This window comes from Muntiacus reevesi, chromosome 1, assembly GCF_963930625.1.
Source record: "Muntiacus reevesi chromosome 1, mMunRee1.1, whole genome shotgun sequence".
NCBI classification, from domain to species: Eukaryota; Metazoa; Chordata; class Mammalia; order Artiodactyla; family Cervidae; genus Muntiacus; species Muntiacus reevesi.
In genome coordinates, this window is record NC_089249.1 from 119,909,828 (window position 1) to 119,925,379 (window position 15,552).

A 15,552-nucleotide genomic window follows, 5' to 3' on the forward strand; every position below is an offset into this window, starting at 1 on the left:
CAGCTGGCTGACCTGGTTTTAGTTTTGTTTGCTTATTTACTTATTTTGTAGCATTTATTCCCTGCCAAGTAAATGCTGGCTGACACAAGTTCTCCAAGGTCATAATTGTTCTTCCAGCCATCACTATTTCATTCTATCAAGTATTGTAGAATCCATCCCCTACACTGGCCTGCCTTTCCCCTCATAGAAACAATGTTATAAATCTTTGGGTCTCCAGGAACATAAACGAGACCAGTTTGTATACAGGAAGCTGATCAGCAAGCGTTTGTTGAAAAAGTTTTGAATGATTTTCCAGCCAGTGATCTTTAAGGCAAAGTATATCCTCAGGCTTTGAGTTTACCACTTTTTGCTATTAATTTTAATTTGGTTATACTGATTTAAAAAAAACTTTTTTTTTTTTTTTTTGGTAGAGAAGTGAGACACTGTAGGCCCTACAAGGATTTACAGAATCTGGTGGATAATCCCTCCAAAAAACTAGAATTTAGAGCCACATTTGTCTCTTTACTTGCCCTTTGTGTCCTGTCTTCTTTTTCCTGTTCCTGCCTATAGGTTAATAAACTGGCTATTCTTCCTGCCCCATCCCCTCTGCATATCTTTCTTGCATCACTTCCTTGTCTTCTGCTCAGATTTATTAAAAACCATCTAGTTAGGATGTCTTTTTCCTTTTGCAACACAGTTCACCATCTTTCCTTCTCCTTTCTCTCTTTTAAGGATTCATACATCAAAGGTAATCACATCTGGCTTTGCAAGATCCCTGTTCCACTTTGCATTGCTCCAGTTCAGGAAGTTCCCAGGTTACAACGTAATGAGTTGCCAAAAGCCCTTTGCTAATAAGTTGTTTAGAACTTGGAACAAATTTCCCAGCAAAAAGAAGGCTCTAAGTGGTGTTTACAGTTCCCAGTCCAGCCTACAAGTTACTCACTCAACATACTACACGTTTATTGAGTCAAGCATTTGGTAAGTGCTGGTGGTTGAGAATTCTTGTGTTTACCACATTGGCCTTCAGCACTGCTATTTGAGTTGAGCTGTTCACTCCCCTGACCTCATTCTCATATATATCATCTGCAAGAGTTCTGCTTGTTCTGGTAAATATGATCTTTAGCACTAACTGCAAGTTGTATCTTTCTCTATACAGTCCATCTGTAAGACACCACAGTCATTTTCTGCACACCCAGAAGAAGCAACAATATTTTGGGAACATATTGATGAAAGTATGACCCAATCTCTGTCAAAGTTTGAAGCACACCAGGCTGTTATGGCCTATAGGATGAGATCCATTGCATAAAGAGTAAAACATTATTATTTTCAGAGGGAGCAGAATTTCTTTAATGGTAAGAGGGAAGTTCTCATCCAGATTGTTTCCTGGGATATGATTCCTAGTTAGCATATAAAAGGGCCCTATATCAACATTGAATGATGAATGAAAGAATGGATGAATGAATGGCAAAGGGTTACAGGAAGACATCTCCCCTTCTGTCTGGGTTTCCCAAGGTTTTGAAGCATGAGGAGGAAGGACCTTACTTTACCGTATTTCCCTCCTGTGTGGTCACCGGGAGAACCCTACTCTGAACGGCTGTGCCTTTTTTGCTTTGCAGACTTCAGAGAGAACAAAGTCTTCATGACAAACATCGGTTTACTTTGCACCTTCCTTCTTTACCAAAGGTGGGTCAATGGAGGCTTTATATTTCAGCTTTGAGAAACAGTATCCAAGACTCTTGACCCCAAGAGGCCCAGAATTCTCTTACAAGAACTTTAAATATTTTTTGTTCCCTGTTGCAATAAACAGGTGCCTAGGAAAGGCCCCAAGTCAAATGTCTGTAAACACCCTTGGCCTCTGGGGGCTGCCTGCTCCCTTAAAGGACTTTGAGATTCAAGTTTTAGAGCAAGCGGCCAGCTGCCTCCCACGTGGGCTGTACTTCCTGAAGCCACTTCAAAGGAATCTCTCCCCGCAGAATGAGGAGAGGTACAGGGGGACAGTGCTTAAATACAGGGCTCCCGGGTACGGCTCTGTAGGGCCTGTGGGTGCTAGGGGTCCTTCAAGGAGTGCCATCTCCTCCTGGAGGCCGGTCGCACTCCCGTGGACAGTCCCAGGCAGAAGGGCATCTGCAGAAGAGCCCCGAGCGCCAATCCGTGCCTCGCCGGTGGGGGGCGCTCTTCCGTGGGAACAGTCGGACCCGGCGGAGCGGGGAGAGGCGGAGCAGGGCGGGACGCGGACCCTCCGCCCCCTGGGCGCCGCCCCTCGCTCTGCCAAACTTTGACTTCCCAGCGGGTCTCAGCGGCCACTGAAGAGGAGGCGCGCCGCCGCCCGCCCGCCCGCCCGCCCGCCGCGTCCTCCGCCGCTGCTAGCGCCCGGCCCCCGGTCGCCCGTCGCGCTCGGCCCCGAGGGCATGCGGCAGCAGCAGCGGTCCCGGTTCCCGGGCTCGGCGGCGCGGGCGAGCGTGAGCGGTGAGTGGGGCGCGGAGCTCGGGGAGGGTTCCCGGAGCTGCAGCCGGCCGGGCCGCGTGGGGAGGTCGGGGCGCATCTCTCGGCTTTTTTGGGTTGCTTGGCGTCCAGCCCGGACCCCGTACCTATTCCACGTACCTTGGACAGACCTCTTTGGGCGACGTGGAGCACATCTTGCCCTTTTCGCCTTGCCTTTTCCCCCCTAGGAGTAAAAAGCCGTCGGGATGCAAAATACGCGCTGCGTCGGTCCCTGCTGTGAGCTGGTGGGCTGGGCGCAGAGGAGCGGAGAGCCGGGCTCAGGTTCCGCTCTGCTCTTGCACAGGTGCTTCTTTTCCAAACTCGATCTTGCAGCCGTCGATGGTGAACTGAGGTTCTCCCGTAGAGCCCACAGATATAACATTTTCCAGCCATCAACTCCTCCCGGGCTGGCGGTGTGTTAGTTAGGGAACAGTTCGAACCATGCGAGGCATCCAAAGATTTGGGCAATGGTTATTATGCATTCACTGGTAACCCTGTCAGGGGCTGTGCTTTGAGAGTAAGTGAAGGTCCTGGCGGTCCCCCTCACCACCGGCAGACAAACGTGCTTTGTTCTGTAGCAGTGTTACTTTATTGCTTTCCTTCAACAAGTTACAACTACCTAAAATTGCTTAGCAATTTCTCAAACAAGTACTTTGAGGAGTGACTGTGAGTATTGGAAACAGTTTAGTTTTATTAAGGGACTCATTAAAACTGTCCCCAAAACATGTAGGTCATTTTTAAACGGTATTTTCCACGAAATGTTACTTATTACTGTCCCTGCGGTGCATTTCGCCCCCCTCACTTCTTTGCTGCCCTGAGTATCACCTGGTCTTGGGATATTGTTTTAGAAGTTAAGAGCTGCTTTTAGCTTCTGGCGGTTCCTACTTTTGTAAGTCAGAGAATAAAGTAAATGCCAGTCACAGGCGACCCCTCTTCACCAGTCAGTTATTATTTCATGCACTGCACAGCATGTCATCAATGCATGAACTTTTGTATTGCTAAGGAGAGTTATTGGGTTTTCCAGTGAACTACTTATCAGGGGTTGCTAACCCTGCTTCCGATGAGGAATTGCATCCAATTTTGTGTGTTCTGATCCAATGAGTAGAATTTTCCTTTTTTTGAACAGAAGTGATACAGTTATAAACACACCACCTCTGCTCTATTAACACCATGCTTGTCCAAACAAAGTGGGCTATTCTATAAAAGACCAGCAAGCAACCCCTGCCAGTGAGGTTTCTATACTTGAGATAAGCTTCTGGAGGTGTCTCTTGTACCATGCAACTGTATGTATCATGTAGTGATATTCAGTCATCTGGACATAACATATTCATTGTTATGTCAATATAAGTACCAAGTGCGTGCATGTGTGTGTATGCATGCTCAGTCATGTCTGACTCTTTGCAGCTCCATGAACTGTTGCCTGCCAGGTTCCTCTGTCCATCCGTGGGATTCTCCAGGCAAGAATACTGGAGTGGGTTGCCATTTCCTTCTCCAGGGGTTCCTCCCAACCCAGGGATCAAACCCATGTCTCTTACGCCTCCTGCATTGGCAGGTGGGTTCTTTACCACCAGCGCTACCTGGGAAGTCCATGTAAGTAATAAGTACCTAGGAAAACAGATCATTTGAACACATTTTTCAAGTTTTCTATTTTTGTCTTTAGAATTCAAAACTTTGTAGCTTTAACTCTAAGTAACACATTTCTTTTCTAAATCTTACAAATGTATACATAGTAGTTACCAGGCTCTTTATATTATTAGGTCACATCTAGTTAAATATCTAGGTTTCCCTGGTGGCTCAGTGGTCGAGTCTGTCTGCCAACACAGGAGACTTGGGTTTGATCCCTGGGTCAGGAATAATCCCTGAAGGATTGGCAATAATCCTGAAGGAAATGGCAACCCACTCCAGTATTCTTGCCTGGGAAATGCTATGGACAGAGGAGCCTGGCAGGCTACAGTCCATGGGGTCACAAAGAGTTGAACACAACTTAGTGACTAAAGAACAATTTACATGTCTGGATGATTTACAAGATGTTTTATTGAGCAGATCTATGTATATTTTCTACAAATGAAGACTAAAATGAAAACATTTCAAAATGGGATAATTTTCCATTTATGTTCTTCAGAACCTATTTGAAAATCTACACGCTAATCCTCTCTCATTTTTCCAAAACGCATAGACACAAAGGAACCCCTGCCCCATAGCCAGTTAGCAATTAAGGCACACACCCTCAAAGTGGTGCACCCATGCCCGAGACTGGCTGCCTCTCCCCCAAGTTTTTCATCTTGGAGCAGAAATCCACCATAATCTAAGCCTAGCGTCTGATTTCTTTGGGCTGTGGCTGGGGGAATCACTGTAACTCGAATGGGAATTACTATAACTCAAATTACCCATTAGCCATTCTCTGTGGAGTATACATTAGTTCAAAATGCTTTCTGGACTGTGATTATACCCAACAGAGTGGTTAAGTCTGATTGCAAGGTTCTAAATGGCAGAGCCCAGGCCCAGGGCGTTATTACTGTGGTGTAAAGAGAAGAGCTGGGCTTTGCAGTCAGATCAGCCTTTGTTCCAGGCCAGGCTTTGCGACTATGAATACTTCGCTTCACCTCTCTAATTTCCTTGTCTGTAAAAATGAAGATTATATCCACCTCCCAAGATGAAAAGAGAAAGCACTTAGTTGGGTCTTGATGTACTCCTTAAATTAAGGAGGGAAGTCCTCCTTAAATGCTGGCTGCCCACTTTCCCTCCTAGATAAACCCTAAAGTATTGACATTTCTATAAACGAGGTGCAAATGTACATTATACCGGTGAGAGTGCAAAGAGAGATTCCCAAGTCCTGGGTGACTTAGAGATGTTCTTCTCACTTTCCTTACTCATTTTCCTGCTTCCTCTCCATGGCCCTTTTGCCCTGCCGTCTATCATTTCTCCTCAAGGTACTGAGCTGCCCCCTCTCGGACCTTTGACCCTCATCCTGGATTCTGTGTGTGTGTGGAGGAGTCCCCTGGAACTTATTCTTGCCGTGGCTGGGAAAAGTGGAGGTGAGGGGTGCAGAGCTGAGTGGAAGCCCCAAGAGCTTGTGCCCTTACAGTGCTGGGTTAGAGAGGCAGTTTGGTGTACAGGGGTCTGGGTTCTAATCCCAGCCACACTTGAGTGAGCTCTTGTGACCTTGAATAAAGGTTATCGTCTTTGAATCAGTTTTCTCATTTGCACAATGGGGATGATAATTCCTCTTCTAGCTACCTGCATTGGTTGTGTTAGGTCCCATTAAGTCAGGTATGCAGAAGAGCTTTGTGCCCGGCCAGGGTCACATAAATGTTGGAATTAAAGAGGCAGGGCCTCCAGATGTGGGGCAGACAGGCTGTAGGGATGGGAGGACCTCCACATGGGTGTTGGATGTGTTGAATTTGCTGCCTCCTCAAGGAGGAAATTCTGCCAAAGGTTGAGAGATTGCTCCATGGGAAATATGAGAGGAAGAGAAATGTCAGGACCAAGATTACCTAACATTGTGTGATCGAAGGTGCAGGGCAGAGGTCCAAAGAAGTTTTCATTCCATCTTAGAATTACCTGTGCTGCCTGCTCATCTCAGTTCTTGGTAGACAGAAACATAGAGTTGACTAACCAGCCAGTGAGTCAGAGCAGAGTGGTTCTGGGGATCATCAGACATTAATCTGGGGTGCCCTCTCCTGCCCCTGGGCTTCCCAGGTAGCACTAGTGGTGAAGGACCGGCCCGCCAATTAAGGAGACAGAAGAGATGTGGGTTGGCCCCTGGGTCAGGAAGATTGTCTGGAGGAGGGCATGGCATCCCACTCCAGTGTTCTTGCCTGGAGAATCCCATGGACAGAGGAACCTGGTGGGCTATAGTCCATGGGGTCGCAGAGTTGGACACTGCTGAAGCAACTTAACACGCATGCACGAGCCGTCCTCACTGGCCTGTGCCTACTCGGTAACTTGAGTCTCTAAGGCTTACTCTGCAAAGCACTGAACTGACTCAAGGCGTTTCCCCTCCTACCCTGAACAATTAAGCGTATTATTTCATTCAGTCTGAAAGGTGTGTGTTGTTCTCTGTCTGACTTGCCTGCTGAGCCAGAATGGAGCCCAGTGAAAGGAAAGTCTCACCTCCTGGATTGTACCCCCTCTTCCCTCTCCAGGCTGATGTCTTCATCCTTATTGCTCCTCATCTCCTGGCCTGGCCTCTGTGGCCCCGGCCCCTAGCCTCTTGTCCCATCTGCCTACTGCCTTGAACTCCTTGATTGTCTGTTCCCCTCCCTGCTCCCGTGGACCTTGCCTCCCATCCTCAGATGTGAATTATTCATACAGCCAAGTCTGGGCCAGACTGAGTGTCACTCTGGAAAACAGCCTGCCCCACCCCTTCCTAACGATGTTAGTCAGCCCCTGAAATTACTGATCAGCTATCCTGTGTCTTTATTGTTCCCTGGATGTTTCGCTGGAAGACCTACTAGCCCTGGTTGATTCAGCCTTGTGCAGCCTGATGTGGTGTCATCAGGGTGGCTTGGCAGGTGGCAGGGGTGGGTTGGAGGGCATTTTATCTCCTCCCTAAGTGCCACTAGTTTGCCCAAAGCCTCTCCAAACAAATATGCAATCTGAATAAAAGCAGTGTGCTTGCTTTGTAAATGCACCTTTAAGGCAAGTCCCCTGGTCTTCCCTTTCAGTCTTGCTGCCTCCAAACCCCTCCTTTTCAGAAAGGCTTGAGCTGTCCCCAGATGGACTCACAGCATGTAAACCAAAGGTGGGCAGTAGAGTCAGTCACAGGCGTTCACTTCCCAAAGAGAGCTAGAATCCAATGTTAAGGCTCAGCGCCCTTGAGAGTAACTAGTTATTGAAAATCAAACCAAGGCATCGGGTATAGAACATCCCTGAATGATTTGCCTCCTACCCTGGTTGATTTCTAATAGGTCAATCCTTTGAATGGGAGCCCTTTCCCTGAACTAAACTGTCACATGGGTCTGGCAAGGAGAAAATAAGTATAATCTTTTTCTATATCCCCATGGCATTAGGATTAGTCAGGGTTCTCCAAAGAATGGAACCAATGGGATAGCTATTTATAAGAGGGTGTTTGTTTTAGGAATTGACTTAGGGTCATGGAGGCTGAGAAGTCACACAGTCTTGCCATCTGCAAGCTGAAGAACTAGCAAAGCAGGTAGTGTAATTCAGTCTGAGTCTGAAGGCCTGGGAATTGGAGCTCTGATGTCTGAGGTCAGGAGGAGATGTTATCCCAGCTCAGACAACAGGGAATATTGGCTCTTCCTCCTCCATTTTGCTCTGTCTCTCAGCAGACTGGATGATACTCAACCACGTTGCTTGAGTATCATCTTCTTTACTCAGTCTACAGATCCAAATGCTAATCTCTTCTAGAACCATCCTCATAGCACACTTAGATAATGACTTACCAGCTACCTGGGCATCCCTTAACCCAGTCAAGTTGCACAAAACAATAATCCTTGTACCACCAAACCAGGAAGTTGCCATTGTTACCACAGTACCATCCAATCCACAAAGCCCACCCGTATTTCATCAAGAGTCCCCCAGATGTCTCTTTTTTCCCTGCCTGATTTGGGATTCATGTTAAATTTGTCATGTTGTTTTCTAGAATAGTTCCTCAGACTTTCCCTTTCCTAAAGCCCTTGCAGTTACACAGGTCTTGCATACAGTAGATGACTCTCAACCTGGGTCTGGCAGGCATTTCTTCCGAACCAGACTTGAGCATATGTTTTGGCAGGATGCTCTGCTCTTCTTAGCACATCACATCAGAAGGTACACAATATCAGCCTAATCTCCACTGGAATTTTGGCCCTAATCACCTGATTATGTTGGTGTTTGCCACATCTACCCACCTTCAATTCACCATTTTTCCCTTTGAAACATATTGGTGTTTGTGGAGAGGTGTTCAGAGGTTATTCTAATAGCCTGTTCCTCATTAAACCTCTACCTAAAGCCTTATTGGGATTCCCTGATAGCTCAGTTGGTAAGAATCCACCTGCAATGCAGGAGACCCCGGTTTGATCCCTGGGTCGGGAAGATCCCCTGGAGAAGGGAAAGGCTACCCACTCCACTATTTTGTCCTGGAGAAATCCATGGACTGTATAGTTCATAGGTCAATGAACAGTTGGACATGACTCTTTATTCTTCCCTGCTGCCTTCCTGCCTGAATCAGCTACCTCTCTGAAGGTTGCCAAATGGTGATTCTTTATTTCCATCACTCCTTTCACATTTGTTAGTTGGCATTCTATTATAAGGAAGAACTTTTTCTCCTTCTTGCATTTCTTCATTATATTAGGACATATTCGTGGATTCCTTTTGAATACAATATGTTGAGATCTCTTGCTATCATTATTTATTTTGATGCTCAAATTGTTCTCAGTTTGACCAGTTGAGAATCCCTCTGAACTGGCTCCTTTGTCCTTTTGGCATCCTTATCATTCACTGAGCATTTTAAAGTTTTCTGTCATCACAAGATATCCCAGGCTTATCTTGTACTTTCCCTGACCTGGTTAGTCATCCCTTTTGGTAGAGAATGGTATTTAGAAAACAAGATATGGAAGGTTGGTGTGCCTGTTGTAACTGGGGTATTGTTACTTTAGATCTCTCAGAAGACAAAACTAGGAAATATATGTATATATACATATACATTTATGTATTGTCTACATAAGGCCATATATTATAAAATCATGAGTTCATACTAAGACCTCCAATTCCAATCCAACACCCAAGGATCTTTCTAGTCTTATCTGTTTATATATTTCTACATATCATCTCTGGCAGTTAGAAACTTGACTCCCATTACCTTAAGTATTTTTACTTATTTGTTCAAAGTAGCTCATCTCTCAGCCACAAAGGCCATCCTGCTTCCTCTGTGTCCACCGCTCTTCCCACTGCTGCCTGTCTTTGACTTCCAGGCCTGTTAGCTCAGGCATATGTGCATCTTTGTTATCAGCCTCCAGTCCCTCCAGCTCACTGTGTGGTTCCCCAACTATAGCCTATTCTTCCTTGCAACTCCCCAGATTCCCTTTCATCATACTGCATTCTCAGCCACCTGCTGGCCCCTCAGTTCTGGGGAGGGAAGAAAAGAGAAGGCAGCGGAAGAGAGAAGATGAGAATGATAGAAAGCAAAAAGAGAAATAGTATATACATTTTTTAAAGTTTCCATGGGTTGATACTAGGTCATCACTAGCATTTCTTAGTTAAGTTCTAGTCTAACTTCTGTAGTCAGATAATTGATGTCTATGGCCTAGTTCAGCTGGTAGACTCTGTTGGGTTGATGGGGAAGGTAAAATGCGTTAGGAGAAACTGTTTCTTAAATTATATCATTCAACATGTTAGAAGTAAACTGTGTTGCTTGCTCTTCTGAGTTTTTTCTGAAGCAGGCAAACTAACTAATCGTTGCTATTTTCTATCTTGTATTTAGAGTTTTAGCCAGTCATTTTCATTTGATTATGGATTTTCCCCCATAAACTCTTGTCAAAAATTCTAAGTAGAGATACATTTATGAATTTTTATTGACATTTACCACAATCATATTATATTACTTCTAGAATCACTAAATGTTTGCAAAAGGCATTAATGTCATTATGGAGAACAAATCTGCGTATTTTATTTCTCGTGGGGTTAGGGGATTAACTACTGAAAAAAAAAGAGGCTCCAGTGGTCAGTGTGGTGAAAAGAGCCCTGGACGTGAAGGCTGAGAGCTGGTCAGAGTGAATCAGTGTCTGCTAGTTTTAGTTTTCTCGTCTGTGAGATGGAGAAAGCTATGCTGCCCATCTCACCATGGGCTCAGTGGGAAAAGAGACGTGAAGTCACCTCGAAAACTGTTCATTGGTCTTTTAGTGAATATATTTTGATGGGTTACTCCAAGATCCAGGTAGAGTGTTCTAGAGGAAGTGTAGTAAAATTATCAGAAGATTAAACATCAGGTTTAATTTCATTGGGTGAGGATTAAACACCCGGCTGGCTAAACTCCATTTATACTTTTTCTCTGGGGCCGCATGTTTCCAGCTGGTAGTGAGAAACACCAGTGAGTGACCCTGGACAGGGTGGTAGAGGGGAGCCGTCTTGAGGTTGTAATGCCAGTGACCCCCCCAGCCTGAGGGAGGATTTCCTCCTTTGATCTTCCCTACCTGGTCCTCTCTCTTGGGACCCCTGCCCCCACCTGTTGGGAACAGACTTGCCCTGTTGCTTTACTGGACTTGTCTGACTCCTCCGGACCTGGAAGTGTGTTGAGAACTTTACACTGGCTATTTCGTTCACTTTGTCCCAATAACCCAATAACCTAACAAGTTAGTCTTGTCTCACTTTCATAACAGAGAAAATTGATGCTCAAAGAGGTTAAGTAACTGTCCTCATGTGTGCGTGCTCAGTTGTGTCCAACCCTCTGTGGCCTCATGGAATGCAGCCTGCCAGGCTCCTCTGTGCATGGATTTCCCAGGCAAGAATACTGGAGTGGGTTGCCATTCCTTCTGCAGGGGATCTTTCTGACCCAGGGATGGAAACCAAGGTCTAGTGCCCCCTGGGAAGCCCAACTGTCTTCAGACCCCACTGATAATAACAATACAGCCTCTGTGTCAGAGACTATTCTGAATGCCTCATTAAATCTCCCAGTAGTCTTAGAAGAGGGTACTGTTTTTATTCCCATTTTATTGATGACAAAATTAGGGCACAGAGAGGTTAAACCTGGTAAGCAAGGCTTTGGGTTTACCTGTTGGCTCAGTGGTAAAGAACCTGCCCACCAGTGCAGGAGACACAGGTTGGATCTCTGGTCCAGGAAGATCCCCTGGAAGGAAATGGCAACCCACTCCAGTATTCCTGCCTGGGAAATCCCATGGACAGAGGAGCCTGTCAGGCTATAGTCCATGGGGTCACCAAGAGACTGATACAGCTGAGTGACTAAACAACAACAACAAAAGCAAGGCTTTATACTCAGGCCAGTTATCACCAGAGGCCATGCTCTTTTTGGCCTTTTGATATCCAGTTTCCCCAACACCATTTGTTTTCCCCACTGCATATTCTTGGCGCCCTTGCCAAAGGTCAGTTGATCATATATACGTGAATTTATCCCTAGGCTCTCTATTCTGTTCCGTCTGTGTGTGTCAGTCACTCGGTCGTGTCCGACTTTGTGACCCCATGGACTGTAGCACACCAGGATCCTCTGTGCATGGAGTTCTCCAGGCAAGAATACTGCAGTGGATAGCCATTGCTTTCTCTAGGGGATCTTCCTGACCCAGGGATCAAACCCAGGTCTCCCACATTGCAGGCAAATTCTTTACCGTCTGAGCCACGAGTGAAGCCTCCATTTGTCTATATATCTGTCTTTATGTCATACTTTTTCTGATAACTGTAACTTTGTATTGCTTTGTAGTATGTTTTGAAACCAGGAAATATGAGGCCTCCAGATTTGTTCTTTCTCAAGATTGTATTGGCTATTTGGAATCCTTGGTGTTTTCATATGAATTGTAAGATTTTTTTCTATTTATGTAAAAAAAAAGTGCCACTGAGGTTTTGATAGCAATTGCCCTGAATTTGTTGTGCAGGCATCTTAACAATCAGTTCATTTAAGTTCAGTTCAGTTGCTCGGTCGTGTCCAACTCTTTCCGATCCCATGGACATTAGCGCGCCACGCCTCCCTGTCCATCACCAACTCCTGGAGTTTACTCAAACTCATGTCCATTGAGTTGGTGATGCCATCCAACCATCTCATCCTCTGTCAACCCCTTTCCTCCTGCCTTCAATCTTTCCCAGCATCAGTCTTTTCCAACGAGTCAGCTCTTCGCATCACATGGCCAAAGTATTGCAGCTTCAGCTTCAGCATCAGTCCTTCCAATGAATATTCAGGACTGATTTCCTTTAGGATGAACTGGTTGGATCTCCTTGCAGTCAGAGGGACTCTTAAGAGTCTTCTCCAACACCACAGTTCAAAAGCATCAGTTCTTCAGCACTCAGCTTTCTTTATAGTCCAACTCTCACATCCATACATGACTACTGGAAAAACCATAGTTTTGACTAAACGAACTTTTGTTGGCAAAGTAATGTCTCTGTTTTTTTAATATGCTGTCTAGGTTGGTCATAGTTTTTCTTCCAAGGAGCAATTGTCTTTTAATTTCATGGCTGAAGTCACCATCTACAGTGATTTTGGAGCCCAAGAAAATAAAGTCTTTCACTGTTTCCATGGTTTCCCCACCTATTTGCCATGAAGTGATGGGACCACATGCCATGATCTTAGTTTTCTGAATGTTGAGTTTTAAGCCAACTTTTCCACTTTCCTCTTTCACTTTCATCAAGAGACTCTTTAGTTCTTCACTTTCTGCCCTAATATCTTAACAATATTAGGTTCTAATCCTTGAACACAGAATGTCTTTCCATTTACTTATGTCTTCTTCAGTTTCTTCCACCATTGTTTTATGGTTTTGAATATACAAATATTTCACTTCCTTGGTTATATTAATTCTTAAGCATTTTACTCATTATAATGCTATTGTGAATCAGATTGTTTTCTTAATTTTCTTTTCAGTTTGTTTGTTGTTAGTGTTTAGAAATGCAACTGATTTTTGTATGTTGATTTTGTGTCCTACAACTTTCCTGAATTCATCCATTAGTTCTAACAGGTTTTTGTTTTTTTTTTTAATGTGTGTGGGATCTTTAGGGTTTTCTTCATATGAGATCATGTCATCTGCAGATATGTAAGTTTACGCCTTCATTTCTGATGTGAATACCTTTTTATGTCCTTCTCTTGTCTGATTCTGGCAAGAACTTGAGATACTCTATTGAACGAAGTAGTCAGAGTGAGTATCCTTGCCTTGTCCCTCCTGATCTTAAAGGAAGAACTTTCAGTTTTTCACTGTTGAGTATGATGTTCATTGTCGGGGCCTTGCTCTTTAACCACTCTGCTCACTTGCTTTACTACTAATACTTGAACCCAGCACCCCAAACCCGTGTTCTTCCACCACCATGCTGCCTCTCCTCTGCTTCCTCACCCGCTTCTACCTGCCTCTTCCTGCTTCCCTGCCTCGTTTCAAGCAGCAGAAGAGGGAAGTGGCAGCGCCCTAAGCCTCATCACAGCAGTGCTGGGCCCATACTTTCAGGCAGAGGAAGAGTCTTTCCTGGACTGTAGTTAGTTTGGTGTAGGTATAGGATGCCTTAGTTATTGGTCCTTGTTAAATTGAAGGGTTAGAGTGTGAACAGTGATTCCAGAATGCCAGTTGTATATTCCATTGAATTTGGGGAAAATTTTGAGTTAACTAACTTTCTTGGGAAATATTATCTACCATTTATTGAGTACAGCCTATGTGCTAAGCATCTTGCTAGGTGCTTTATAAACATTGCTTTCATTATTCTTTCAACAATCTATATAGTTGTTGTAATTATTGTGCTGTAGTTACTTTTACAGATGAAGGAAAAGGTTCTGGCCAGATCAGGGATGTACCAGGTTAGAGGTGTTGCTGACAGTGATGAGGCCACATCTGACCCGGGGCCAGCTGTCGCCAAAGCTTGTGCTGTTTTCTCCCTGCTCCCCAGCCTCCTGTGTATCACAGCCTGCCATACTTTCCTTGGAAGGATTTAGGTGACCAGAACTCCACAGGTCTGGCCTTCCCTTCTCTAAACCCTGTTTTAAATCTCATGATAAAATGTCCATTTCATTGCTTATTCTGACCGACTGATTCATTATACAATGGAGGAATAGAAACAAGCAGACCACAACAAAATAAAACTCCCATTCTGAAAAGCAGAAGACACCCAGCAGCCGCAGGTTTGTAAAATTGATGAAACACCACTGGGCAGGAATGATTAAGGTTTCCCCGCCTCAATCCCTGCTTCTGCTCTCTGGGAGAGTTTTCCTACTGGCCTTGACTTTGACTCTGCCGCCTGGGAAGTTCTTCCTTATCCATTACCCTCTGTGGCCATATCTGAAATGGATGTTGAAAAATGTGAGCTCTATGCCACGCTGTAGCTTCCATGGCAGTATGGTTCCTTAAAAAAGTTTACAGTCTTCTGATCTGTTTGCTTTTGGTCAGTTCCATACACCAGTTATCATATCCAAGTTCTATCCTGGATCAAGTTCTTTAGCATTCCTTATTTCCCAGCTTCTGTCTGGGCCCATCTCTCTCTTCCTCTCCTTAGTGGTCTCTGCTCTGACTTCCTCTAAAACACAGACTTGGGCAGGAGGGTGCACACTTACTCTGATCTTTCCTATCAGCCTGACTTCTTTGTTCCAATGCCATGTTTTACTGAGAGTCCTTTGAGAAAGGCTGTGAGCAACGATACTATTTCCTAGTCTTTGCAGTTGTAGAGGCAGTTAACTTTTCTAATCCTCCAAGGCCTCCAGCTTCTAGGTTCTGCCCATTTGTCTCCACTTTTGCTTACAGATGATCTTTGCCTGAGCTCCTCTCTTTCTGGGAATGCCTTTCTAAAAGCTAGGGCTTCCCAGGTGACTCAGGGGTAAAGAATCTGCCTGCCAATGCAGGAGACACAGGAGATGCTGGTTTGATCCCTGGGTCAGGAAGATCCCCTGGAGAAGGGTATGTCAATCCACTCCAGTATTCTTGCCAGGATAATCCTATGGGCAGAGGATGCTGGTGGTCTGCAGTCCATAGGGTCACAAAGAGTCAGACATGACTGAGTGACTGAGCGTGCACACACACACACTAAAAACTGTGAGGAGCAGCCAATGCATGCTCATAGCATGTTTCCTTCCAACACTTGCACCTAGAGCTGCAGGCTTCTTTGGCAGAGAGGCCCCCGAATACAGTGATTTGAAGATGACAGAAGTTTTTTTTTCTTCTTTCGTTAATAATCCTGAGGTGAGTGGTTTGAAGGGCTTCTTTTGTTTTGTTTCTCCACCATCTACCAGGGTAACGTTTCTCAAACTCCCTTTGTTTAAAGATAGATTTCTTTACATCCAGTGTGCTGAAGACCAGTATTTTGGTTTGGACTCCACAGATCATGCATTTGTATTTCATAACAACGTCAAATTGTGACAGACATTTCTAGGTGTTTATTCATAATTTCTGTGTTTTTATCTGTTTATTAATGGAAAGTTGTGCCCCGATGACTTTGAGTTGTGCTTCTAGGGCTCTGCCTTGGTCTGAA

The 15,552-nt window shown here is 45.0% G+C and overlaps 1 protein-coding gene across 1 annotated transcript in view; it reads left to right on the plus strand.

The window, feature by feature from the left end:
* Window positions 1–2,314: 2,314 nt before the first annotated feature.
* Window positions 2,315–15,552, plus strand: part of LPAR3 (lysophosphatidic acid receptor 3) — an 81,905-nt gene continuing 68,667 nt past the window's right edge. The window contains exon 1 of the mRNA XM_065928113.1: window positions 2,315–2,445. The gene's annotated coding sequence lies outside the window, so the exon portion shown is untranslated. The remainder of the gene's footprint in view (window positions 2,446–15,552) is intronic.